Source organism: Lissotriton vulgaris, chromosome 8 (assembly GCF_964263255.1).
Source record: "Lissotriton vulgaris chromosome 8, aLisVul1.2, whole genome shotgun sequence".
In the NCBI taxonomy this organism is placed as follows: Eukaryota; Metazoa; Chordata; class Amphibia; order Caudata; family Salamandridae; genus Lissotriton; species Lissotriton vulgaris.
In genome coordinates this window covers 369,044,585-369,071,740 of record NC_141696.1, presented here as the reverse complement: position 1 = coordinate 369,071,740, position 27,156 = coordinate 369,044,585, and positions in this window count along the sequence as shown.

Below are 27,156 nucleotides of genomic sequence, written 5' to 3'. Positions count from 1 at the left end.
CTCAATTATAGCTCCACAGAAGTCGGCGAACATTTCAGCTGGGCGCGCACCCGTGCAGCATACGAATTAGGCTGTTTTTTATTGTGTTTACCCCCGGCTCGGCCTACTGCCGCGTTGCAAGCTCCGCTGCGTGTCACTGCGCTGTTTATCATCACACATCTAATTAGAAGACCAGCTCGGCGCTGTCGGGCGAGGGGAGGATTTGTGTGCGTGTCTTTAATAGATCTCGGTCTCTTTTCATCTTCCCGTCTCCTTGTCTCTCCCCGGCTCCGTCTCCAGCCGTCCACCGCGCCACCTCAGCGTGTGTCAGATGCTGTTATGGTGATTTCCTCAGAGGTCTACGCATTAGCCTCGAGTGCAGCGGCGGGAGCTCTGGGCTCGCGCGCCAGCCACCGGCGGTGCCAACGCGAGGCGCGCGAGCGGCTGCTAAAAATCCCCTCAGGGGTAATAACGCGGTGCTCAGGGGTGGAGTGCTTATAAGTTATAATCAAATATCCTACCGTTCTGAGGTGGTAGATAGCGCTTAAAAGGTCCCCGGGGGCCTTTCTAATAGCGTTAAAATGTTTTATAGATCAAGGATCATCTCCGTGGTCCCCTGTTTCCCTGACCCCCCACCTACTCTATCGTGCAGCAGATTTCCTGTTTAGGCAGGGAAATGAAGCAGGAGGGAGGTTGTCTACCTCCCCAGCAGTGTCTAGGTAAACAGGCATTGGCAAATCCACTAGGTCTTTGCCAATGCCTTTTCAGGCATGTTGTACAACTGTGTGGTTGCAATGCCTATTATGGTATAGTATGGTTGTCATGGTATGCTATGGTATCAGTGGCGTATCAAAGGCCCCGCGGTGGGTGGGGGGGGGTAGAGAGGGGGGGGGGGGGTGCTGAGCTCCCAGGAGGCCCCCTCAGCACAGTACCCTGGCATGCCAGCCCCTGACTGAGTCAAGAAGGGAGAATCCTCAATGCAGTTTGCAAGGGGGCCTCTCAAGTTTTGTTACGCTAGTGTATGGTATAGTATGACAAGTCATGGCTTGCAATTTTATAGTATGGTTTGTTGTGGCATGCCATTGTATGGTATTTCATTGTATGACCAGTCAATCTTTGCAAAGGGCCTTCCACTGTGTGCGAACCCATGTTGCCACATTTTTAGTAACTTTTGATCCGTTTAAGCTAAAAACATATTTTTTGGGTAAAAACTGTTGATTATGTAGCAGGTGCTGGATAATGCAGGCAATGCCGCAAATCCATAATTATTTGAAAAAAGCAACTGCGACAAAATCACATAATTCCAGTGACTCTACCTAGGGTGTAGAGTTTTTGAAGCAGCAACAAACACCGAGATATGGAGAGAGGACTTAAAAGCCACAGGGACAGAAGATGAGAGGGGGCTAAGGCAACAAGGATGGAGGGAAGGAGGGTTGTACGGAGTGTGCTAAGTTAGTCGTCAAAGTGCAAATAGTGGGAGAACACTCAGTGGGAACGAAAGCAGTACTGTGGCCATGTGCCATGGGAGGGACAAATCACAACAAAAGCACCTAAATAAGAATGACTACGAAGCCATGCAATGGTAAGCAAACGATGGGCTCTAAACCCACTTTAACCCCTTGCATACTGATGACGGCCCCTGTCCATCATGCAGCATGGTGAACGTGTGCTGATGACGGCTGGGGGCCGTTATGAACCCGCCCACTCTTTAGAAGTGTCGCACAGGCGCAGAATCGTGGCCGCATGCAAGGGGTTAAGTTAACAAAATGTCTTGCAAGTGACAGCGTGTGCACTGTCTCAAACAGGATCTAAAAATAAGCCAGAGGAACTTCACTGAAATATAAACTAACAACAGCTTCCTGAGCAAAGCCTGTCTTTGAGTAAAACGTTTGCATCTGCAGCTGTAGTGGGAATGTGCGTGATAAGTCAGCCACAGGTGTATAACGGTTTCTAATAGGGCTATGAACTTGTCAGAGGAAAAACATATGCCTGTCAAGGACACAATCCGCATTATTTTTCTCCCGTCTAGCTTTCATTTGCGACTGTTTTCAGACAACAACTTTGTCCCCACCATGGACTGTAAACAGAGATGGGTGAATAAGTCGCTGTCAGGAACCATTTATTTTTCCATTTTCTATAGCGCAGACTTTATAGAGGACATGAGAGCACTTTATAAGAAAATTAGCCATCAGTTCTGGATAACAAAAATCATAAAAACAACCAGTTTAGAAACTGGAAAAAGAAAAGGTCATTCATATTTGCATCGGAACAGTACTGGAAAAAAAGTACTTATAAAACAATCATAATAAAAGAACCACACAGCATCGAGAGAACAGAGCAACTAGACAGGTTCAATGAGGCTAAGCAGTTCGGGTCAGCCAAGGTGATGTAACACCCTCGCTTTAACAAATGTGTCTCTCAGGAGGGTTTTAAGATCCCTTTTAAGCTTGAACAGGCAAGAGGTTGCTTGAAGGGCTGGTGGGAAAGAGTTTCAGAGCATTGTTACACTAATAGAGAATACTGTTTCAAACAGTGTTCTTGCCTGAATGTCAGGGGATTCAGCAGGAGGGATTCAGCATTTCTTGATTCTCATTGAGCGCCTGAGACTTTCAGTTTACCTAGTGTAGTGTTGAGGAGGACTTTATGGGTGATGCCTGGAGTCTTAAATTGGATTGCATCGACTGGGGTCCTTTGCAGAGTCCGGAGAATAAGAGAGATTGGAAGAATTTCTTGTAACCTGACAGAAAATGCGCTACCGCTTGCAGTGCTGCTCTCAGGGATGTGAGATGTGCTTTAGGCAGTCCAGAGAGGAGTGAGTTTCCATAATCCAGTCTGGAAATAACCAATGCTTGGGCCACCAATTTCAAATTTTGATCCGCGATGTACTTCTTGATGCTCAGAGTAGTCTAAGATGGCAGCATGCACTTTTGAAAATGTGTGTGGAGGGTCATGGGGCATATTTACCGACCTGTCTGTTAACACCCCTGTTAAGACTGTGAAACATACAAAGAAACAGACCAGGTCCGACGTTGGTGTGTAACTGTACCAGCGACTGAGAGCCAGATAGAATGTATGTGTGCATCATTACCGTAGGTAGTTATTGGCAACATACAACTGGAAAGAATCCCATCAGACCACCCTTGTTGGTGGAGTTAACGTCACGTGGGAGTCGTTGATCACACCATACCACATGTGTCCAAATAGTGCCATAGTGGGAATGGATGTCAACAATCCAGCCATAATGTTTGCCATTAAGTGGACATAATAAAGTGCAGTGCTCAGGTGATAATAGTGAAATAAAATTGACTACTTGAGTTCTGACAAATCGTACATACAGAAACTACGGTGTCAACAATTAAAAATTAAAAATTGAAAACGCATGGTGAAAAATCTACCCTATGGCGCTATGCAGGACGGTCGACATGTTTCAGCCTAAGGGACATTGTCCCGGCTTTCTTCAGGACCTTAGACATAAGGAAGCTACTGCAATTACAACCACAAACAATGTGTTGGGTAAAAACCTGATACATATCTACCAGAGTTTCAAACGTTTAGGGCGTCCACTGGTGGGAGAAGATTGTCTTCTTCCTGTCAATAAACAAAAGATGATTGTACTACAACATTGAGTTGCACCCACACAACCACCCGGATACAAAGAGACCAAATACAAGAACACACCTGCGTGAATACATTATATTCCGCATATATAAGGAAAAAGCATAGTAGCTAAATCACCTGGAGGCATTTCCTCCAAGTGGTACTCACCCAGCCTTTTGTGGGTGAAGACCTCGCCTCACCCGGCGACCGCTCGGGAGAAGGAGGCCCCGCTCTATGGTGTAGAAAAAGAGCACAGTAAGTAAAACTTTACGGTGCCTAAGCCAATCGCTCTACACACTGAACCTAACTCACATGTGGTGTATACCACCCTGCCATACCAAAAAATCCCCACAGCCCATCTCTACTGACATATTGGAAATCGCAAATGTTGCGAAATGTCTCATATTGCGAGACTACCAGAAGACCCTAGGGGGTGTCTATGAGCAATTAGTTGATACAGTAGTATGAACATATAACTAATATGTCCCAAACAGTTGCCAAACATAGGAGTAGTCAAGAGGTAATTCAGTGTTAATTGAATAAACTACCTAGAAGCATTGCCTTCTTAGATGTGGGGGGATGTGGGTCATACAGGTCCCCTGAAACTAACCACCAATACCCCAGGCTAGAACCATCTAAACTCCATAAGAACTGTAATAATTTGGAGCAGCTGTGTGATCTACATTAGCCAGAGAGACACAGCGTTCAAAAACTCACCTGTCCGTCGGTGCCCCAGTGTGTGAGCCAAGCGGAAGGGGAAGGTGTGGGTCTGGAAGCCACGAACATTTAAATAGACTTCCAGGCGGTAGACGTGTATCGGTGAAAAAAACGCGCTGGAAGACAGTGCTCCCTCGAGCATGCGCAGACAGTAGAGGGGCGCCGCGATAGCTAATCGTTATTAGCCACAGTGAATCGCGCAAATAAAGGCAATAAATGAATTGAACTAGAAAACAAACGTGGTTGCAACGGTGAACCACCTGATAGAGGGCTGCCCTATGTTGTTTGTTAAATGTTTTACAGAGCGCCCGGGCGCATGACCAGCGCGAGAGACACTGTTCTCTGGAGCATGCGCCCGGCGGCCTGTATGTACTCCTCCCAGGGTCGATATGCAAATATTGAAAAGTGTGCAGCGTATATCTCCCGATAGGAGGGCTGCCACTGGGCCAGAAAGCGACTGGACTTGATTGGTGACTGAAACAAGTGTAGGTATTAAATTAAAAGTATGTTCTCATCATAGAATGGAAATACTGGTTTGTAATTCTTTTCTGAATGTAGCTGAGCGGTCAGCATACTGTATACACTGAATTCACATACTTGTGATGGAACAGGACCAAAATACGCGTAAAGCTGTATTATTAAATGTAATACGTAAATAGTTTGAGGGATACATGTGTGCTCGCGCCAATCACTCAATGCTAAAAAGCGACTTGGCTAGAGGGTCATCATATTTGTACGCTAAGATGACATGGAAATGCGAAGTAATTGTCTTCAAATGTCATTGAGGGTGGGAAGGGGAACAAAAGAGGTAGGCAGGGTGGGGGGACACACACAGTTGGGTTAGGTGAGCTTACAAGGTGCGAATAACCAATGATTCCACCTACGTTCTAGGACCCGCAACTGAAAAGTTGCTCAAATACTAACAAAATCAAAAATGTGTGTGGAGGGTCATGGGGCATATTTACCGACCTGTCTGTTAACACCCCTGTTAAGACTGTGAAACATACAAAGAAACAGACCAGGTCCGACGTTGGTGTGTAACTGTACCAGCGACTGAGAGCCAGATAGAATGTATGTGTGCATCATTACCGTAGGTAGTTATTGGCAACATACAACTGGAAAGAATCCCATCAGACCACCCTTGTTGGTGGAGTTAACGTCACGTGGGAGTCGTTGATCACACCATACCACATGTGGCCAAATAGTGCCATAGTGGGAATGGATGTCAACAATCCAGCCATAATGTTTGCCATTAAGTGGACATAATAAAGTGCAGTGCTCAGGTGATAATAGTGAAATAAAATTGACTACTTGAGTTCTGACAAATCGTACATACAGAAACTACGGTGTCAACAATTAAAAATTAAAAATTGAAAACGCCTGGTGAAAAATCTACCCTATGGCGCTATGCAGGACGGTCGACATGTTTCAGCCTAAGGGACATTGTCCCGGCTTTCTTCAGGACCTTAGACATAAGGAAGCTACTGCAATTACAACCACAAACAATGTGTTGGGTAAAAACCTGATACATATCTACCAGAGTTTCAAACGTTTAGGGCGTCCACTGGTGGGAGAAGATTGTCTTCTTCCTGTCAATAAACAAAAGATGATTGTACTACAACATTGAGTTGCACCCACACAACCACCCGGATACAAAGAGACCAAATACAAGAACACACCTGCGTGAATACATTATATTCCGCATATATAAGGAAAAAGCATAGTAGCTAAATCACCTGGAGGCATTTCCTCCAAGTGGTACTCACCCAGCCTTTTGTGGGTGAAGACCTCGCCTCACCCGGCGACCGCTCGGGAGAAGGAGGCCCCGCTCTATGGTGTAGAAAAAGAGCACAGTAAGTAAAACTTTACGGTGCCTAAGCCAATCGCTCTACACACTGAACCTAACTCACATGTGGTGTATACCACCCTGCCATACCAAAAAATCCCCACAGCCCATCTCTACTGACATATTGGAAATCGCAAATGATGCGAAATGTCTCATATTGCGAGACTACCAGAAGACCCTAGGGGGTGTCTATGAGCAATTAGTTGATACAGTAGTATGAACATATAACTAATATGTCCCAAACAGTTGCCAAACATAGGAGTAGTCAAGAGGTAATTCAGTGTTAATTGAATAAACTACCTAGAAGCATTGCCTTCTTAGATGTGGGGGGATGTGGGTCATACAGGTCCCCTGAAACTAACCACCAATACCCCAGGCTAGAACCATCTAAACTCCATAAGAACTGTAATAATTTGGAGCAGCTGTGTGATCTACATTAGCCAGAGAGACACAGCGTTCAAAAACTCACCTGTCCGTCGGTGCCCCAGTGTGTGAGCCAAGCGGAAGGGGAAGGTGTGGGTCTGGAAGCCACGAACATTTAAATAGACTTCCAGGCGGTAGACGTGTATCGGTGAAAAAAACGCGCTGGAAGACAGTGCTCCCTCGAGCATGCGCAGACAGTAGAGGGGCGCCGCGATAGCTAATCGTTATTAGCCACAGTGAATCGCGCAAATAAAGGCAATAAATGAATTGAACTAGAAAACAAACGTGGTTGCAACGGTGAACCACCTGATAGAGGGCTGCCCTATGTTGTTTGTTAAATGTTTTACAGAGCGCCCGGGCGCATGACCAGCGCGAGAGACACTGTTCTCTGGAGCATGCGCCCGGCGGCCTGTATGTACTCCTCCCAGGGTCGATATGCAAATATTGAAAAGTGTGCAGCGTATATCTCCCGATAGGAGGGCTGCCACTGGGCCAGAAAGCGACTGGACTTGATTGGTGACTGAAACAAGTGTAGGTATTAAATTAAAAGTATGTTCTCATCATAGAATGGAAATACTGGTTTGTAATTCTTTTCTGAATGTAGCTGAGCGGTCAGCATACTGTATACACTGAATTCACATACTTGTGATGGAACAGGACCAAAATACGCGTAAAGCTGTATTATTAAATGTAATACGTAAATAGTTTGAGGGATACATGTGTGCTCGCGCCAATCACTCAATGCTAAAAAGCGACTTGGCTAGAGGGTCATCATATTTGTACGCTAAGATGACATGGAAATGCGAAGTAATTGTCTTCAAATGTCATTGAGGGTGGGAAGGGGAACAAAAGAGGTAGGCAGGGTGGGGGGACACACACAGTTGGGTTAGGTGAGCTTACAAGGTGCGAATAACCAATGATTCCACCTACGTTCTAGGACCCGCAACTGAAAAGTTGCTCAAATACTAACAAAATCAAAAATGTGTGTGGAGGGTCATGGGGCATATTTACCGACCTGTCTGTTAACACCCCTGTTAAGACTGTGAAACATACAAAGAAACAGACCAGGTCCGACGTTGGTGTGTAACTGTACCAGCGACTGAGAGCCAGATAGAATGTATGTGTGCATCATTACCGTAGGTAGTTATTGGCAACATACAACTGGAAAGAATCCCATCAGACCACCCTTGTTGGTGGAGTTAACGTCACGTGGGAGTCGTTGATCACACCATACCACATGTGGCCAAATAGTGCCATAGTGGGAATGGATGTCAACAATCCAGCCATAATGTTTGCCATTAAGTGGACATAATAAAGTGCAGTGCTCAGGTGATAATAGTGAAATAAAATTGACTACTTGAGTTCTGACAAATCGTACATACAGAAACTACGGTGTCAACAATTAAAAATTAAAAATGAAAACGCCTGGTGAAAAATCTACCCTATGGCGCTATGCAGGACGGTCGACATGTTTCAGCCTAAGGGACATTGTCCCGGCTTTCTTCAGGACCTTAGACATAAGGAAGCTACTGCAATTACAACCACAAACAATGTGTTGGGTAAAAACCTGATACATATCTACCAGAGTTTCAAACGTTTAGGGCGTCCACTGGTGGGAGAAGATTGTCTTCTTCCTGTCAATAAACAAAAGATGATTGTACTACAACATTGAGTTGCACCCACACAACCACCCGGATACAAAGAGACCAAATACAAGAACACACCTGCGTGAATACATTATATTCCGCATATATAAGGAAAAAGCATAGTAGCTAAATCACCTGGAGGCATTTCCTCCAAGTGGTACTCACCCAGCCTTTTGTGGGTGAAGACCTCGCCTCACCCGGCGACCGCTCGGGAGAAGGAGGCCCCGCTCTATGGTGTAGAAAAAGAGCACAGTAAGTAAAACTTTACGGTGCCTAAGCCAATCGCTCTACACACTGAACCTAACTCACATGTGGTGTATACCACCCTGCCATACCAAAAAATCCCCACAGCCCATCTCTACTGACATATTGGAAATCGCAAATGATGCGAAATGTCTCATATTGCGAGACTACCAGAAGACCCTAGGGGGTGTCTATGAGCAATTAGTTGATACAGTAGTATGAACATATAACTAATATGTCCCAAACAGTTGCCAAACATAGGAGTAGTCAAGAGGTAATTCAGTGTTAATTGAATAAACTACCTAGAAGCATTGCCTTCTTAGATGTGGGGGGATGTGGGTCATACAGGTCCCCTGAAACTAACCACCAATACCCCAGGCTAGAACCATCTAAACTCCATAAGAACTGTAATAATTTGGAGCAGCTGTGTGATCTACATTAGCCAGAGAGACACAGCGTTCAAAAACTCACCTGTCCGTCGGTGCCCCAGTGTGTGAGCCAAGCGGAAGGGGAAGGTGTGGGTCTGGAAGCCACGAACATTTAAATAGACTTCCAGGCGGTAGACGTGTATCGGTGAAAAAAACGCGCTGGAAGACAGTGCTCCCTCGAGCATGCGCAGACAGTAGAGGGGCGCCGCGATAGCTAATCGTTATTAGCCACAGTGAATCGCGCAAATAAAGGCAATAAATGAATTGAACTAGAAAACAAACGTGGTTGCAACGGTGAACCACCTGATAGAGGGCTGCCCTATGTTGTTTGTTAAATGTTTTACAGAGCGCCCGGGCGCATGACCAGCGCGAGAGACACTGTTCTCTGGAGCATGCGCCCGGCGGCCTGTATGTACTCCTCCCAGGGTCGATATGCAAATATTGAAAAGTGTGCAGCGTATATCTCCCGATAGGAGGGCTGCCACTGGGCCAGAAAGCGACTGGACTTGATTGGTGACTGAAACAAGTGTAGGTATTAAATTAAAAGTATGTTCTCATCATAGAATGGAAATACTGGTTTGTAATTCTTTTCTGAATGTAGCTGAGCGGTCAGCATACTGTATACACTGAATTCACATACTTGTGATGGAACAGGACCAAAATACGCGTAAAGCTGTATTATTAAATGTAATACGTAAATAGTTTGAGGGATACATGTGTGCTCGCGCCAATCACTCAATGCTAAAAAGCGACTTGGCTAGAGGGTCATCATATTTGTACGCTAAGATGACATGGAAATGCGAAGTAATTGTCTTCAAATGTCATTGAGGGTGGGAAGGGGAACAAAAGAGGTAGGCAGGGTGGGGGGACACACACAGTTGGGTTAGGTGAGCTTACAAGGTGCAAATAACCAATGATTCCACCTACGTTCTAGGACCCGCAACTGAAAAGTTGCTCAAATACTAACAAAATCAAAAATCTAAGAAGGCAATGCTTCTAGGTAGTTTATTCAATTAACACTGAATTACCTCTTGACTACTCCTATGTTTGGCAACTGTTTGGGACATATTAGTTATATGTTCATACTACTGTATCAACTAATTGCTCATAGACACCCCCTAGGGTCTTCTGGTAGTCTCGCAATATGAGACATTTCGCAACATTTGCGATTTCCAATATGTCAGTAGAGATGGGCTGTGGGGATTTTTTGGTATGGCAGGGTGGTATACACCACATGTGAGTTAGGTTCAGTGTGTAGAGCGATTGGCTTAGGCACCATAAAGTTTTACTTACTGTGCTCTTTTTCTACACCATAGAGCGGGGCCTCCTTCTCCCGAGCGGTCGCCGGGTGAGGCGAGGTCTTCACCCACAAAAGGCTGGGTGAGTACCACTTGGAGGAAATGCCTCCAGGTGATTTAGCTACTATGCTTTTTCCTTATATATGCGGAATATAATGTATTCACGCAGGTGTGTTCTTGTATTTGGTCTCTTTGTATCCGGGTGGTTGTGTGGGTGCAACTCAATGTTGTAGTACAATCATCTTTTGTTTATTGACAGGAAGAAGACAATCTTCTCCCACCAGTGGACGCCCTAAACGTTTGAAACTCTGGTAGATATGTATCAGGTTTTTGCCCAACACATTGTTTGTGGTTGTAATTGCAGTAGCTTCCTTATGTCTAAGGTCCTGAAGAAAGCCGGGACAATGTCCCTTAGGCTGAAACATGTCGACCGTCCTGCATAGCGCCATAGGGTAGATTTTTCACCAGGCGTTTTCAATTTTTAATTTTTTATTGTTGACACCGTAGTTTCTGTATGTACGATTTGTCAGAACTCAAGTAGTCAATTTTATTTCACTATTATCACCTGAGCACTGCACTTTATTATGTCCACTTAATGGCAAACATTATGGCTGGATTGTTGACATCCATTCCCACTATGGCACTATTTGGCCACATGTGGTATGGTGTGATCAACGACTCCCACGTGACGTTAACTCCACCAACAAGGGTGGTCTGATGGGATTCTTTCCAGTTGTATGTTGCCAATAACTACCTACGGTAATGATGCACACATACATTCTATCTGGCTCTCAGTCGCTGGTACAGTTACACACCAACGTCGGACCTGGTCTGTTTCTTTGTATGTTTCACAGTCTTAACAGGGGTGTTAACAGACAGGTCGGTAAATATGCCCCATGACCCTCCACACACATTTCTGATTTTGTTAGTATTTGAGCAACTTTTCAGTTGCGGGTCCTAGAACGTAGGTGGAATCATTGGTTATTCGCACCTTGTAAGCTCACCTAACCCAACTGTGTGTGTCCCCCCACCCTGCCTACCTCTTTTGTTCCCCTTCCCACCCTCAATGACATTTGAAGACAATTACTTCGCATTTCCATGTCATCTTAGCGTACAAATATGATGACCCTCTAGCCAAGTCGCTTTTTAGCATTGATTGATTGGCGCGAGCACACATGTATCCCTCAAACTATTTACGTATTACATTTAATAATACAGCTTTACGCGTATTTTGGTCCTGTTCCATCACAAGTATGTGAATTCAGTGTATACAGTATGCTGACCGCTCAGCTACATTCAGAAAAGAATTACAAACCAGTATTTCCATTCTATGATGAGAACATACTTTTAATTTAATACCTACACTTGTTTCAGTCACCAATCAAGTCCAGTCGCTTTCTGGCCCAGTGGCAGCCCTTCTATCGGGAGATATACGCTGCACACTTTTCAATATTTGCATATCGACCCTGGGAGGAGTACATACAGGCCGCCGGGCGCATGCTCCAGAGAACAGTGTCTCTCGCGCTGGTCATGCGCCCGGGCGCTCTGTAAAACATTTAACAAACAACATAGGGCAGCCCTCTATCAGGTGGTTCACCGTTGCAACCACGTTTGTTTTCTAGTTCAATTCATTTATTGCCTTTATTTGCGCGATTCACTGTGGCTAATAACGATTAGCTATCGCGGCGCCCCTCTACTGTCTGCGCATGCTCGAGGGAGCACTGTCTTCCAGCGCGTTTTTTTCACTGATACACGTCTACCGCCTGGAAGTCTATTTAAATGTTCGTGGCTTCCAGACCCACACCTTCCCCTTCCGCTTGGCTCACACACTGGGGCACCGACGGACAGGTGAGTTTTTGAACGCTGTGTCTCTCTGGCTAATGTAGATCACACAGCTGCTCCAAATTATTACAGTTCTTATGGAGTTTAGATGGTTCTAGCCTGGGGTATTGGTGGTTAGTTTCAGGGGACCTGTATGACCCACATCCCCCCACATCTAAGAAGGCAATGCTTCTAGGTAGTTTATTCAATTAACACTGAATTACCTCTTGACTACTCCTATGTTTGGCAACTGTTTGGGACATATTAGTTATATGTTCATACTACTGTATCAACTAATTGCTCATAGACACCCCCTAGGGTCTTCTGGTAGTCTCGCAATATGAGACATTTCGCAACATTTGCGATTTCCAATATGTCAGTAGAGATGGGCTGTGGGGATTTTTTGGTATGGCAGGGTGGTATACACCACATGTGAGTTAGGTTCAGTGTGTAGAGCGATTGGCTTAGGCACCGTAAAGTTTTACTTACTGTGCTCTTTTTCTACACCATAGAGCGGGGCCTCCTTCTCCCGAGCGGTCGCCGGGTGAGGCGAGGTCTTCACCCACAAAAGGCTGGGTGAGTACCACTTGGAGGAAATGCCTCCAGGTGATTTAGCTACTATGCTTTTTCCTTATATATGCGGAATATAATGTATTCACGCAGGTGTGTTCTTGTATTTGGTCTCTTTGTATCCGGGTGGTTGTGTGGGTGCAACTCAATGTTGTAGTACAATCATCTTTTGTTTATTGACAGGAAGAAGACAATCTTCTCCCACCAGTGGACGCCCTAAATGTTTGAAACTCTGGTAGATATGTATCAGGTTTTTACCCAACACATTGTTTGTGGTTGTAATTGCAGTAGCTTCCTTATGTCTAAGGTCCTGAAGAAAGCCGGGACAATGTCCCTTAGGCTGAAACATGTCGACCGTCCTGCATAGCGCCATAGGGTAGATTTTTCACCAGGCGTTTTCAATTTTTAATTTTTAATTGTTGACACCGTAGTTTCTGTATGTACGATTTGTCAGAACTCAAGTAGTCAATTTTATTTCACTATTATCACCTGAGCACTGCACTTTATTATGCCCACTTAATGGCAAACATTATGGCTGGATTGTTGACATCCATTCCCACTATGGCACTATTTGGCCACATGTGGTATGGTGTGATCAACGACTCCCACGTGACGTTAACTCCACCAACAAGGGTGGTCTGATGGGATTCTTTCCAGTTGTATGTTGCCAATAACTACCTACGGTAATGATGCACACATACATTCTATCTGGCTCTCAGTCGCTGGTACAGTTACACACCAACGTCGGACCTGGTCTGTTTCTTTGTATGTTTCACAGTCTTAACAGGGGTGTTAACAGACAGGTCGGTAAATATGCCCCATGACCCTCCACACACATTTTTGATTTTGTTAGTATTTGAGCAACTTTTCAGTTGCGGGTCCTAGAACGTAGGTGGAATCATTGGTTATTCGCACCTTGTAAGCTCACCTAACCCAACTGTGTGTGTCCCCCCACCCTGCCTACCTCTTTTGTTCCCCTTCCCACCCTCAATGACATTTGAAGACAATTACTTCGCATTTCCATGTCATCTTAGCGTACAAATATGATGACCCTCTAGCCAAGTCGCTTTTTAGCATTGAGTGATTGGTGCGAGCACACATGTATCCCTCAAACTATTTACGTATTACATTTAATAATACAGCTTTACGCGTATTTTGGTCCTGTTCCATCACAAGTATGTGAATTCAGTGTATACAGTATGCTGACCGCTCAGCTACATTCAGAAAAGAATTACAAACCAGTATTTCCATTCTATGATGAGAACATACTTTTAATTTAATACCTACACTTGTTTCAGTCACCAATCAAGTCCAGTCGCTTTCTGGCCCAGTGGCAGCCCTCCTATCGGGAGATATACGCTGCACACTTTTCAATATTTGCATATCGACCCTGGGAGGAGTACATACAGGCCGCCGGGCGCATGCTCCAGAGAACAGTGTCTCTCGCGCTGGTCATGCGCCCGGGCGCTCTGTAAAATATTTAACAAACAACATAGGGCAGCCCTCTATCAGGTGGTTCAACGTTGCAACCACGTTTGTTTTCTAGTTCAATTCATTTATTGCCTTTATTTGCGCGATTCACTGTGGCTAATAACGATTAGCTATCGCGGCGCCCCTCTACTGTCTGCGCATGCTCGAGGGAGCACTGTCTTCCAGCGCGTTTTTTTCACCGATACACGTCTACCGCCTGGAAGTCTATTTAAATGTTCGTGGCTTCCAGACCCACACCTTCCCCTTCCGCTTGGCTCACACACTGGGGCACCGACGGACAGGTGAGTTTTTGAACGCTGTGTCTCTCTGGCTAATGTAGATCACACAGCTGCTCCAAATTATTACAGTTCTTATGGAGTTTAGATGGTTCTAGCCTGGGGTATTGGTGGTTAGTTTCAGGGGACCTGTATGACCCACATCCCCCCACATCTAAGAAGGCAATGCTTCTAGGTAGTTTATTCAATTAACACTGAATTACCTCTTGACTACTCCTATGTTTGGCAACTGTTTGGGACATATTAGTTATATGTTCATACTACTGTATCAACTAATTGCTCATAGACACCCCCTAGGGTCTTCTGGTAGTCTCGCAATATGAGACATTTCGCAACATTTGCGATTTCCAATATGTCAGTAGAGATGGGCTGTGGGGATTTTATGGTATGGCAGGGTGGTATACACCGCATGTGAGTTAGGTTCAGTGTGTAGAGCGATTGGCTTAGGCACCGTAAAGTTTTACTTACTGTGCTCTTTTTCTACACCATAGAGCGGGGCCTCCTTCTCCCGAGCGGTCGCCGGGTGAGGCGAGGTCTTCACCCACAAAAGGCTGGGTGAGTACCACTTGGAGGAAATGCCTCCAGGTGATTTAGCTACTATGCTTTTTCCTTATATATGCGGAATATAATGTATTCACGCAGGTGTGTTCTTGTATTTGGTCTCTTTGTATCCGGGCGGTTGTGTGGTTGCAACTCAATGTTGTAGTACAATCATCTTTTGTTTATTGACAGGAAGAAGACAATCTTCTCCCACCAGTGGACGCCCTAAACGTTTGAAACTCTGGTAGATATGTATCAGGTTTTTACCCAACACATTGTTTGTGGTTGTAATTGCAGTAGCTTCCTTATGTCTAAGGTCCTGAAGAAAGCCGGGACAATGTCCCTTAGGCTGAAACATGTCGACCGTCCTGCATAGCGCCATAGGGTAGATTTTTCACCAGGCGTTTTCAATTTTTAATTTTTAATTGTTGACACCGTAGTTTCTGTATGTACGATTTGTCAGAACTCAAGTAGTCAATTTTATTTCACTATTATCACCTGAGCACTGCACTTTATTATGTCCACTTAATGGCAAACATTATGGCTGGATTGTTGACATCCATTCCCACTATGGCACTATTTGGCCACATGTGGTATGGTGTGATCAACGACTCCCACGTGACGTTAACTCCACCAACAAGGGTGGTCTGATGGGATTCTTTCCAGTTGTATGTTGCCAATAACTACCTATGGTAATGATGCACACATACATTCTATCTGGCTCTCAGTCGCTGGTACAGTTACACACCAACGTCGGACCTGGTCTGTTTCTTTGTATGTTTCACAGTCTTAACAGGGGTGTTAACAGACAGGTCGGTAAATATGCCCCATGACCCTCCACACACATTTTTGATTTTGTTAGTATTTGAGCAACTTTTCAGTTGCGGGTCCTAGAACGTAGGTGGAATCATTGGTTATTCGCACCTTGTAAGCTCACCTAACCCAACTGTGTGTGTCCCCCCACCCTGCCTACCTCTTTTGTTCCCCTTCCCACCCTCAATGACATTTGAAGACAATTACTTCGCATTTCCATGTCATCTTAGCGTACAAATATGATGACCCTCTAGCCAAGTCGCTTTTTAGCATTGAGTGATTGGCGCGAGCACACATGTATCCCTCAAACTATTTACGTATTACATTTAATAATACAGCTTTACGCGTATTTTGGTCCTGTTCCATCACAAGTATGTGAATTCAGTGTATACAGTATGCTGACCGCTCAGCTACATTCAGAAAAGAATTACAAACCAGTATTTCCATTCTATGATGAGAACATACTTTTAATTTAATACCTACACTTGTTTCAGTCACCAATCAAGTCCAGTCGCTTTCTGGCCCAGTGGCAGCCCTCCTATCGGGAGATATACGCTGCACACTTTTCAATATTTGCATATCGACCCTGGGAGGAGTACATACAGGCCGCCGGGCGCATGCTCCAGAGAACAGTGTCTCTCGCGCTGGTCATGCGCCCGGGCGCTCTGTAAAACATTTAACAAACAACATAGGGCAGCCCTCTATCAGGTGGTTCACCGTTGCAACCACGTTTGTTTTCTAGTTCAATTCATTTATTGCCTTTATTTGCACGATTCACTGTGGCTAATAACGATTAGCTATCGCGGCGCCCCTCTACTGTCTGCGCATGCTCGAGGGAGCACTGTCTTCCAGCGAGTTTTTTTCACCGATACACGTCTACCGCCTGGAAGTCTATTTAAATGTTCGTGGCTTCCAGACCCACACCTTCCCCTTCCGCTTGGCTCACACACTGGGGCACCGACGGACAGGTGAGTTTTTGAACGCTGTGTCTCTCTGGCTAATGCAGATCACACAGCTGCTCCAAATTATTACAGTTCTTATGGAGTTTAGATGGTTCTAGCCTGGGGTATTGGTGGTCAGTTTCAGGGGACCTGTATGACCCACATCCCCCCACATCTAAGAAGGCAATGCTTCTAGGTAGTTTATTCAATTAACACTGAATTACCTCTTGACTACTCCTATGTTTGGCAACTGTTTGGGACATATTAGTTATATGTTCATACTACTGTATCAACTAATTGCTCATAGACACCCCCTAGGGTCTTCTGGTAGTCTCGCAATATGAGACATTTCGCAACATTTGCGATTTCCAATATGTCAGTAGAGATGGGCTGTGGGGATTTTTTGGTATGGCAGGGTGGTATACACCACATGTGAGTTAGGTTCAGTGTGTAGAGCGATTGGCTTAGGCACCGTAAAGTTTTACTTACTGTGCTCTTTTTCTACACCATAGAGCGGGGCCTCCTTCTCCCGAGCGGTCGCCGGGTGAGGCGAGGTCTTCACCCACAAAAGGCTGGGTGAGTACCACTTGGAGGAAATGCCTCCAGGTGATTTAGCTACTATGCTTTTTCCTTATATATGCAGAATATAATGTATTCACGCAGGTGTGTTCTTGTATTTGGTCTCTTTGTATCCGGGTGGTTGTGTGGGTGCAACTCAATGTTGTAGTACAATCATCTTTTGTTTATTGACAGGAAGAAGACAATCTTCTCCCACCAGTGGACGCCCTAAACGTTTGAAACTCTGGTAGATATGTATCAGGTTTTTACCCAACACATTGTTTGTGGTTGTAATTGCAGTAGCTTCCTTATGGTGAAGTAGTGTGGCTCACTGGTTAGAGGCGGCAGACCCGAGAGCAGAGGACGGCCCGGGACCAGGGTTCGATTCCCGACGCGGCAGGTTTCTGGACCAGGGTCAGCGGACTCGATAATTCTCTCGCCTCGGTGCCCACTCTGATCAGCGATCACACTCGGCAACTCTGGGCATTAGCTTGCCTCATCTTCACTAACGGCCCCACCAGACTGCCGGGGATGCCTGGTCTCACCCTGGAGATACCCACTAAGGGACCATCTCTCAGGGAAGCCAGGAAGGGTTTCGCAGCGGTCGAAGCGCGGAGATACTCCTCCGGGAGTCGATCCTAGCGCTATATAAACCTGCAATTAATTAATTAATGTCTAAGGTCCTGAAGAAAGCCGGGACAATGTCCCTTAGGCTGAAACATGTCGACCGTCCTGCATAGTGCCATAGGGTAGATTTTTCACCAGGCGTTTTCAATTTTTAATTTTCAATTGTTGACACCGTAGTTTCTGTATGTACGATTTGTCAGAACTCAAGTAGTCAATTTTATTTCACTATTATCACCTGAGCACTGCACTTTATTATGTCCACTTAATGGCAAACATTATGGCTGGATTGTTGACATCCATTCCCACTATGGCACTATTTGGCCACATGTGGTATGGTGTGATCAACGACTCCCACGTGACGTTAACTCCACCAACAAGGGTGGTCTGATGGGATTCTTTCCAGTTGTATGTTGCCAATAACTACCTACGGTAATGATGCACACATACATTCTATCTGGCTCTCAGTCGCTGGTACAGTTACACACCAACGTCGGACCTGGTCTGTTTCTTTGTATGTTTCACAGCATGCACTTTTGGCCTTGACCGAGTCTTGCATCTGAAGGTTCAAACGATTGTCAAAAATGTAGCTGAGTGATCTGGCTTTCTGTATTGCAATGAAGGGGATCCCCTACTATGGATAAAGGTTCCTAGGGCAGGGAAAATAGCTACATTGTACAAAAAACTCAGGCAACATTACACATTAATTAATTTTTACATAACAGATTTCATGGCCCAGAGAAAGCGCATCTACTTTAGACGCACTTTGTCTGGGCCATGAAATTTGCTATGTAAGCATTAATTAGTGAGTAAGGTTTTTCGGTTTTTTTTGTACAATGTGATTTGGCATTCTGTACAGAAAGCAGATTGCTGCTCAAAGGAGGGAAAGTATTTTTGGTGAAACTAGTAAAAATGCAATTTTTGTAGGGTAGAATTCTAGGTGATTAGTCATCTATTGCACAGCAGCATTCGAGGGACACCTTTTTCTGTCTTAACCTCCACATAAGCATCAGATATCTTGAAAATGCAAAGACAATGGACTGACTTGTGTTACTTCAGAGTATTCTAAGGGTGATCCTATAATTCCTCAAACCAAAATTACGACAAAGTGTCAGAATCCATGTTTTCCTTGGTCCATGACAGGCTCGGCAAAATAGAATTACGTCTTCAACCACTTCGATCACCCCAGGGCAGAAAGGGCATATGATTTGTCAGACTTTGTGTTCCCAGACGCCCATGCATTGGTAAAGGCTCGAATTTGAAGGATTCCTAGAAGAAACTTTAAGTATAGGGTTCTGGCATAGGGGGATCCACCTCATACAAAAATGATTCAAAGCAGTAGTCAATTTTAAACTCAAAGAAAGAGGCAGTGAGGGAGCACACCCTAGAAGACCTCACAGTGTTTTGGTCCACGCATTGCCATTAGGTTCTTTTCAATGCCTGTTTGGAGGCCATTGCAAAATTAGGTAGTGTTGACCAGAAATTGCCAAAGCCAATCTGCCTCAACTGATCCCTGACCAGCCTGAACCCGAAAATCTTACTGGACCCCAACTGACCTATTACTTCTTTCTAGCCTCCTCTGAGAAGTATATGTTCGGGGGCTGACCGAAGTCTTTGCCAATACATTAGAGATTTCAGCCCCACTGAATCCATAATCCAGTCATAGAGGGTGAAGAGAGGTGCTTGCTGGGAGCTTGTTCAAGCTCCACAAAAAATGATTTTCTGCTATTTCAAGGGGCCTAGCGTCACAAACACCCCATAATTCAGTCCCATACAGTGCGGTCACCAGTGATTGACATCTTTAGATCTCTAAGGCTGGAGTACTTGGTCGGTATGTGGATATGCACTAGGCCCTCTAAACAACCCCACAGTACTGCTCAAGATTACTTTTACGCTTCTGAGTCTGGAATTACCAGTCAAAGTGATCCAATAAGGTCACCCGCAAATAATGAAATACTTGAACATGCTCCAAACTTTCGCCATCGAGAGTCGGATTTGAGCGGGTTGTGGGGCAGGGATTAAAGACCATGAGCCCGATTCACAAAAGTAATCTGAGGCGGATTCTCAAAAGGCATTTAGGAGTGGTAAAGTTAGGATTCCAAATTTTACTACTCCTAAACTGAGACAAAATCCTAACTTTATGACTTTCGGTATTCACAAAGGGCATTTAGGAGTAGTAAAGTTAGGAATCCTAACTTTACTACTCCTAAATGCCTTTTGTGAATACCGGAAGTCGTAAAGTTAGGACTTTGTCTCAGGTTACTTTTGTGAATCGGGCCCCATGTATTTAGTCTTGCTATGGTTGATCTCCAGTCCACCTGTCCGCAGAAGACCCCAAAGACTGTCCTATCAATGCCCATCCATTCATTTAGAATGTTAAATTGAGCAGGGAGGTTAACTGTAGTGAAGGCGGCTGCGAAGTATAGAAGCACCAATAGGCAGAAGTTTCCAGAGTCAAGGAAATGGAGGACATCATCCACAATTCGCAAAAAGGTTGTGTCTTTGCTACAAACTTGTCTAAATCTGGATTGGAAAATGTTATGATGGTTGTTTGCCCTGATATGGAGGGATAGTTATGAGTCTACACAACTTTATAATATCTTCTCCTTGAAGGTAAGTGGTCACACTGAGTGAAAGTTGTTCAGGTCATTAGTTTCAGCAATGAACTTTTATGGAATGGGAGGGACGTGGCTGATTTCAAACTGGCAAGCAATGGTGGCATATAACACAGCTGAGCAGTGGGGTGGCCCACATGTGCACCCACATACTCACACTCACTCATCCACATGCAGACTCACTTCCATCCATTCACAAGCGCACCCACATACACCCATCATTTACAAGCACATACAAACGCATACACCCATTCACAGTACAAACTCACAAATACACAAACAGTCATACATGTAAGCACAAACTCAAACATTAAAAAAAGATAGTCATCGGGCTGCAACCGGTGATGTCAGGTCCAGTAGGAGGGGAACCAGAAGGCATCAGAAGGAACTGGAAACTTCAGGCAGGGAAAACAAGCAAACCTTGCCATCTCCTCTCACTGGCCGACCTCATCATGAGTCAACCATTGAGAGGAGAGCCATTCCTCACTTGTCACAGAGTGGAATGGGGTAAGTGAGTGTTGCTGACCGCACCCCACTCTGTGAGGTGTCACTCTTTGAGATCAGCCATAGGCACTTCAGGGCTTAAAATTGAAGTGCCCAGGTCCAAGTGTATAAGTGACATGCTCCCTCAACATGAAAGGGAGGACCTCACAGGGCCTTGAGGAGGTTGTGCACTCAGGGCAGTGAAATCTTCAGACCAGTTAAGCTTTGTTCAAGGTGCCAGGCACCTGCACATTTAGTTCATGTACAGCTCCTGGCTGCCTGACCCGAACATGATGAGTATCTGTCGGGCTGACTTTTGCTCAGCCTAAGAGACACTCTACATGCTTTGCAAAAGGGTGGTGGTCCCTCCACACTTAATGATGGGCCACACCTGCTGGCGGCGAAAAGGCCTTGCTTCAATGAGAATTTTACCAAGGAGGTCTAGTATGCTCACCGCACCTTTACCATTTCCTTGCTCATGATATCAAGCAAAGCACTGGAGAAGAGAATGGTAGGTTTGACTTTCAATATAGTTTCAAGCAGTTCAGTCTCAAAAATGATGTCAAAGTGCGCCCATGACCATTGGACTTTGCGGTTTAGTGTGCAATCATCTCAGATGGTGGAGGTTGGTGGAAGAGATTTTTCAATAAACTTTACTTTCTCTGCAAAGAAAACTGAAAAGTGTTTACATTTAGATGGTGGTATGGAGGCTATGCTGGCGCAAGATTGAGAATGTGATTGTTTAATGAGATTGAAGTGGGGCTTTGAATGATTTTTAGCAACATTAAGCATGGATTAAATGCAACAAGATTTAGCTTTGAAGATGTTCAATTTGTAGTCTCTTCGGGCCACCCTGTAAGTGAGAAACTGAAGGGAGCGTGTGCTTGTCTGCAGTTTTTCCAAAGTAGTCTTAGATATTTTGTTTCTAGATAAAGTTCCTTTTTATTTTTTTATTTTGTTTATTCGTTTCAATCACAGCCATACATACATGATTGGACGACATGTTCAAGATAGTCAACTTAATAACTGAGCAGACATTAATTCTCATTACATATTAAACATTTCCCTCCCGTCCCCCTTGTCTGTGCATCTCCATTTCAACAGTAGGCGACACACAGGGATCCCCTCGATATGTATTCCAATGTGACCACTTCCTATCCCATTTCTTGGGGCACCCCTGAGTCTTAAAAACCTCGGTCAGGAGGAGCTTCGCGGGCAACCAAGATGGCCGCGTGAGCTCGGAGCTCCGAAGACCTCCCGATCCTCCGCAATTATCCTGCCACCCATCCTGTCCCACGTTTGTGGGAATCTATTGCTGAGCCGGTGCTGCAGCGGTGCCCGCTTTCGGAATGAAAATCCGACATTCCTGGACTTAGCTAGCTCGTCGGAACTCCGGTGGCTCCGCCTGCGACACTGAAGACCGTCGAGGGGCGCAGCGGTGTCTTCTTGTGGACCTCCATGCACGCGCTTCATCTCCCCGGCGAATAACACCGGAACCTGAACTCTACTACTGAGTACCTTCCTCGGTGACCTTCGGGGTCCCTACCACGCCGGCTGAGTGCACACCACACGGCTCCTTCGCCCCCTTGGACCACCCTGCCCGGGCGTGCCAACATGGCGGGCAGAGGGGACTCGGACAAAGGCAAGCCCCCGAGAGTCAGTAGGAAACCGACCCAGTCCCAATCCACCATTCCAGAGCGATTCTCCCAGTCTAAGGGGTCACCGGGACAAATGGGCCGCGCTAAGGACCCGATAAGGGACGACTCCCCTGATGACTCCGAAATCACGCTTCGGGACGTGATGGGTGCGATAACTGGGGTGAAGACGGAGATGCACGCTCTCCATGAGGCACTGTCTAGCAAGGTCGACTCTCTGAAGATCGAGTTGAACCTCATCAGAACTGACCTCAGAAAGACCAATGACCGGGTGAAATCATTGGACCTCAAGACATCGAGCCTGGTCAATGATGTGTCCGACATTCAAACCGAGGTCCGCGACTTGAAGATGGCGAACGGACTGATGGCACGCCGACTGGATGAGTTCGAGGGTCGTGCGCGACGCCAAAACGTCCGCATCACTGGAGTACCGGAGAAGGCCGAGGAGGACTCAGCTGAACTCTTTGTTGAGGACCTTGTGGTCAAGAATCTAGCACCGGGGGGCCTGAGCAAGTTCTTCTCGGTGGAGAGGGCCCACAGGATACCGGGTGGGCCGCCAAAGTTGGGCGCTTCCCCTCGCCCCATCATTGCAAGACTTTTTAATTATAGGGACCGGGACGCCATTCTGCAGGCATCGAGGTCCGCAGGCCCGCTGCGCTTCCAGAACTCGGACGTCAACTTCTTCCCCGACTTTACCCAGGCTGTACAGAAACGTCGCCAGAGCTTTGCTGGGGTAAAACGAAGGCTAAGAGACTTGGGACTGCGCTATTCTATGCTTTATCCGGCCAAACTTCGCATTGAACACAATCACCGGACTCTGTTCTTCGACTTTCCGGACGCGGCAGGAGATTGGCTTGATACATTGTCCCAAGAACGACCCGCCCCGGCAGACCGGACGGAGGAGGCCACCGGCGGAGCGGACTCTCAGGAATGACTGCCTAGACTTTCGACTTTCTGAAGGGGGGCGGCTGCGAAGGGCATCGGCTGGAGACATTGCTGCAATTGGTTTCGATATCCTTGTTAGCTATATGGAGGGTGACGGGAGGGGATAGGATGCCTCCTTTCTCCTCTGTGGGACTTTCTGTAGATTAGTTAAGGGGCGACAGGCACACTGCTAGTTGGGGTGGCTATTAGTCTAATGCAGGGGTGCAGGGTGGTGGGTAGTTGGGGTGTGATTTTTCTATTTTCTTTATTGTTTCCTTCTCTGTTCTGGCTGGGGTCTCATTGGAATGTTGTGATTGCTTTGCGGGCACCATTGCGGGTGGGAGGGAGGGGGCGGAACGTCCTTGATGATGGGGGGTAAATCTCTTAATTTGCTGAGTTGGAACGTGAACGGGTTAGGTGACCGAATTAAAAGGGGGGTTGTACTGCAACTGCTTAAACGTTGTTCGCCTGATGTTGTTTTCCTGCAGGAGACCCATCTTGTGGGAAATACGTGTAAGGCTTTGAATAGATGGGGGTTCAAGATGGTGGCTCATTCGGGGTTCTCCACGGGATCCAGGGGGGTGGGCATCATGGTGCGCATGTCCCTCCCGTTGGAGGTGGAGTCTACACTTGTTGATGAGATGGGCCGATATGTCGCGGTGGTGGGTAAATGAGAGGGACGCACTCTAGTATTGGTTTCTGTTTATGTTCCCCCGGGGCTGCAGGAGACTACTTTTCGAGATCTGGGTAGCGCCATTTTGAATCTCCCTGAAGGATTGCTGATCGTGGGTGGGGACTTTAACTCTGTGGTATCGGGAGACTTGGACCGCTTCCCATCCAGAGACTTACGTGCCTCCCAGTCCTGGCTCCCTGACTTCCTGGGCTCCATGGGGCTGATTGATTGCTGGCGTCTGCTACACCCTGCCCTGCGACAGTATACCTTTCTTTCGGGTGCCCACGGCAGCCTGTCTCGTATCGACTACGTCCTCACCCCCGCGGCCCGGGCGCAGTCGGTTTCCACCGCCCGTCTAATGGCCAGGGGCATTTCAGATCACTCCCCGCTTTGGGTGTCCTTTGATTTTCAGATACCCGCGACCACGCGAGTGGCTCCTATTAATCCGTGGTATTTTCGGGACCCAAAGACTAGGGATCTCCTAGCTAAATCTATAGAGCGGTACTTCGCTGAGAATACCGGTTCGGTCGATTCTGCTGTCTCCCTATGGGAGGCCTTTAAAACTGTGCTCCGCGGCGAGGCCTTCTCCCTGATCGCAGAGGCCCGTAGACGGCGGGATGAGGACGTGGTGCGGCTGGAGTTCGAACTCGCTGACTTGAACTCCCAGCTGGCCTTGGGGCCGACTCCTGAGCTACTCCATGCCCTCTCCCTCAAACAATCCGAACTCCGGGCCACTGCTACTGACGCGGCGAGGGCCTTGAGCAGGGAACAGCAGGGCAGGATATATGATTCTGGAGACAAGGCCGGTAAGCTTTTGGCTTGGCTGGACAGACGAGAGCTCGCGTCTCGTGTGGTCCCGGAGATACTGGGTGATGATGGCCTGGTCCTTACGGACCCGGCCGCCATAGTTGGGTCATTCGCAGAGTACTTTGAGGCGGTATACACGTCTGCGACTTCCCTACCGGAATCTGCTTCGACTTCCCTTCTGGAGGGCATCGAGCTTCCCTGCCTCTCAGATGTCGAGCAGGAGGACATGGATCGAGACCTGACGGTGGATAAGGTGGCGCTGGCGATTCGATCGTTGCGTTCCGGCAAAGCGCCGGGGCCCAACGGCATTCCTGTTGAATTGTACAAGCTCAAGGCCGACACGGTGGCTGCGCCCCTGTTAGAAATGTTTCTTGAAGCCCGTGAGGCCGGAGAGCTCCCGCTCGACCAAAGACTCGCCACCATAGTGGTGATACACAAGGAGGGGAAGCCACGTGACCTTTGCCGTTCGTATCGACCCATCTCACTTTTGAACGCCGAACCCAAGATCCTGGCCAAATTATTGGCCAATCGACTAGTGGGGGTGATCTCGGACTTGGTTCATCCGGACCAGTCTGGATTCATACCACACCGCAACACGGCCCTCAATCTTCGACGACTTCACGCGGTTATGGCGCGAGCACACCTTCTTACTGAACCCACGGTACTCGCTTCGCTCGATGCCACCATGGCCTTCGACTCGCTGGAGTGGAACTACCTGTGGGCAGTGCTTGCTAAGATGGGGTTTGGACCCGTTTACATTGGCTGGGTCCAGCTCCTGTATTCGGCCCCGCTGGCAAATGTGACTGTTAATGGTCGGTTGTCGGCCTCCTTCGCATTGCGCAGAGGCACCAGACAGGGATGCCCGTTGTCACCACTCCTGTTCGCCTTGGCACTTGAGCCCTTGGCGGCGTGGATTAGGGTGCATCCCGATGTCGCTGGGATAACATGGTCTCCGGGATTTGAGGATCGGGTGTCGCTCTATGCGGACGATATCCTCCTGTACCTCACCTCCCCCTGCCGCTCGCTCATAGTAGTGTTTGATCTGTTGGGCACCTTCGGAACCTACTCGGGCCTGGTTATCAACTGGTCCAAGTCCTCACTGTACGCATTGTGTCGGGACACTCCGCGCCTTCCCCGTGGCTGCTCAATACAGATTGCCCAACAGGGCTTTAGGTACTTGGGTATTTACGTTTCGCGGGATCCCCGAGCACGGTACTCGCACAACCTGCTTCCGCCTCTGGGGAGGTTGCGTCGAGATGTGGAGGGCTGGAAAAAACTGCCGATTTCCTTAATGGGCAGGGCGGCGCTGTTCAAAATGATGGCGTTGCCACGGTTCCTCTATGCACTGCAAAACACCCAGGATCCTGTGCCCGCTAAATATTTTGGGGAGGTCGAGTCCTTGCAGCGAGCCTTATTGTGGGACGGTAGACCGCGGATCTCCCTGGCAAAACTGACTATACCGTGCTATGACGGAGGCATTGCCCTACCTGACATACGGCGTTATTACTGGGCATCCCAGCTCGCGGCTATCAATCATGGCCTATACGGCCCGGCAGTCAGCCCAGGCTACGCCATGGACCGGTGGCTCATGAACGATGGGAACTACTACAGGGCGCTATATTCCAAGTCTCTGGATCGGAAGTTGACAGGCCCCACTAAGACGGCGGTGCATTTGTGGCGGGCGGTCCCAAAACTCTGGGCTGGCAGGGTAGGATTTCCATGGCCACTCCACTGTATGATTCTGACCTGTTGGGGAAACTGTGGCACACCAAGGGCTTTGATAGGCGGGACACCATTGGTATATCGAAGGTGGGGGATGTGATGGCCGGGGGAGGGATCAAGTCTTTTGATGCGCTGCAGTCTGAGTTCCAACTGGGGGCGACGGAATATTTCAGGTGTGCACAGCTTAGGCATGCTCTCTCTTCCCGTATAACGTCGGGAGAGACGATGCCCGAATCGTCACTCCTGGAGGACAGGGTGCTGGACGGCCATATGCCGGACAGCGCCATCTCCCTAACCTACAAGAAGCTCATTAACACACGGGCTGACCTGCTGCGACCGTTGAGAGAGCTCTGGGTGAATGATGGCATCGAGGTGGATGATGAGGAGTGGCAGTCGGCGGTCTCTTCCCCTAGGGAGGTGGCCATATCGGCGAGACTCAGCCTTGTCCAGCTGAAGATACTACACAG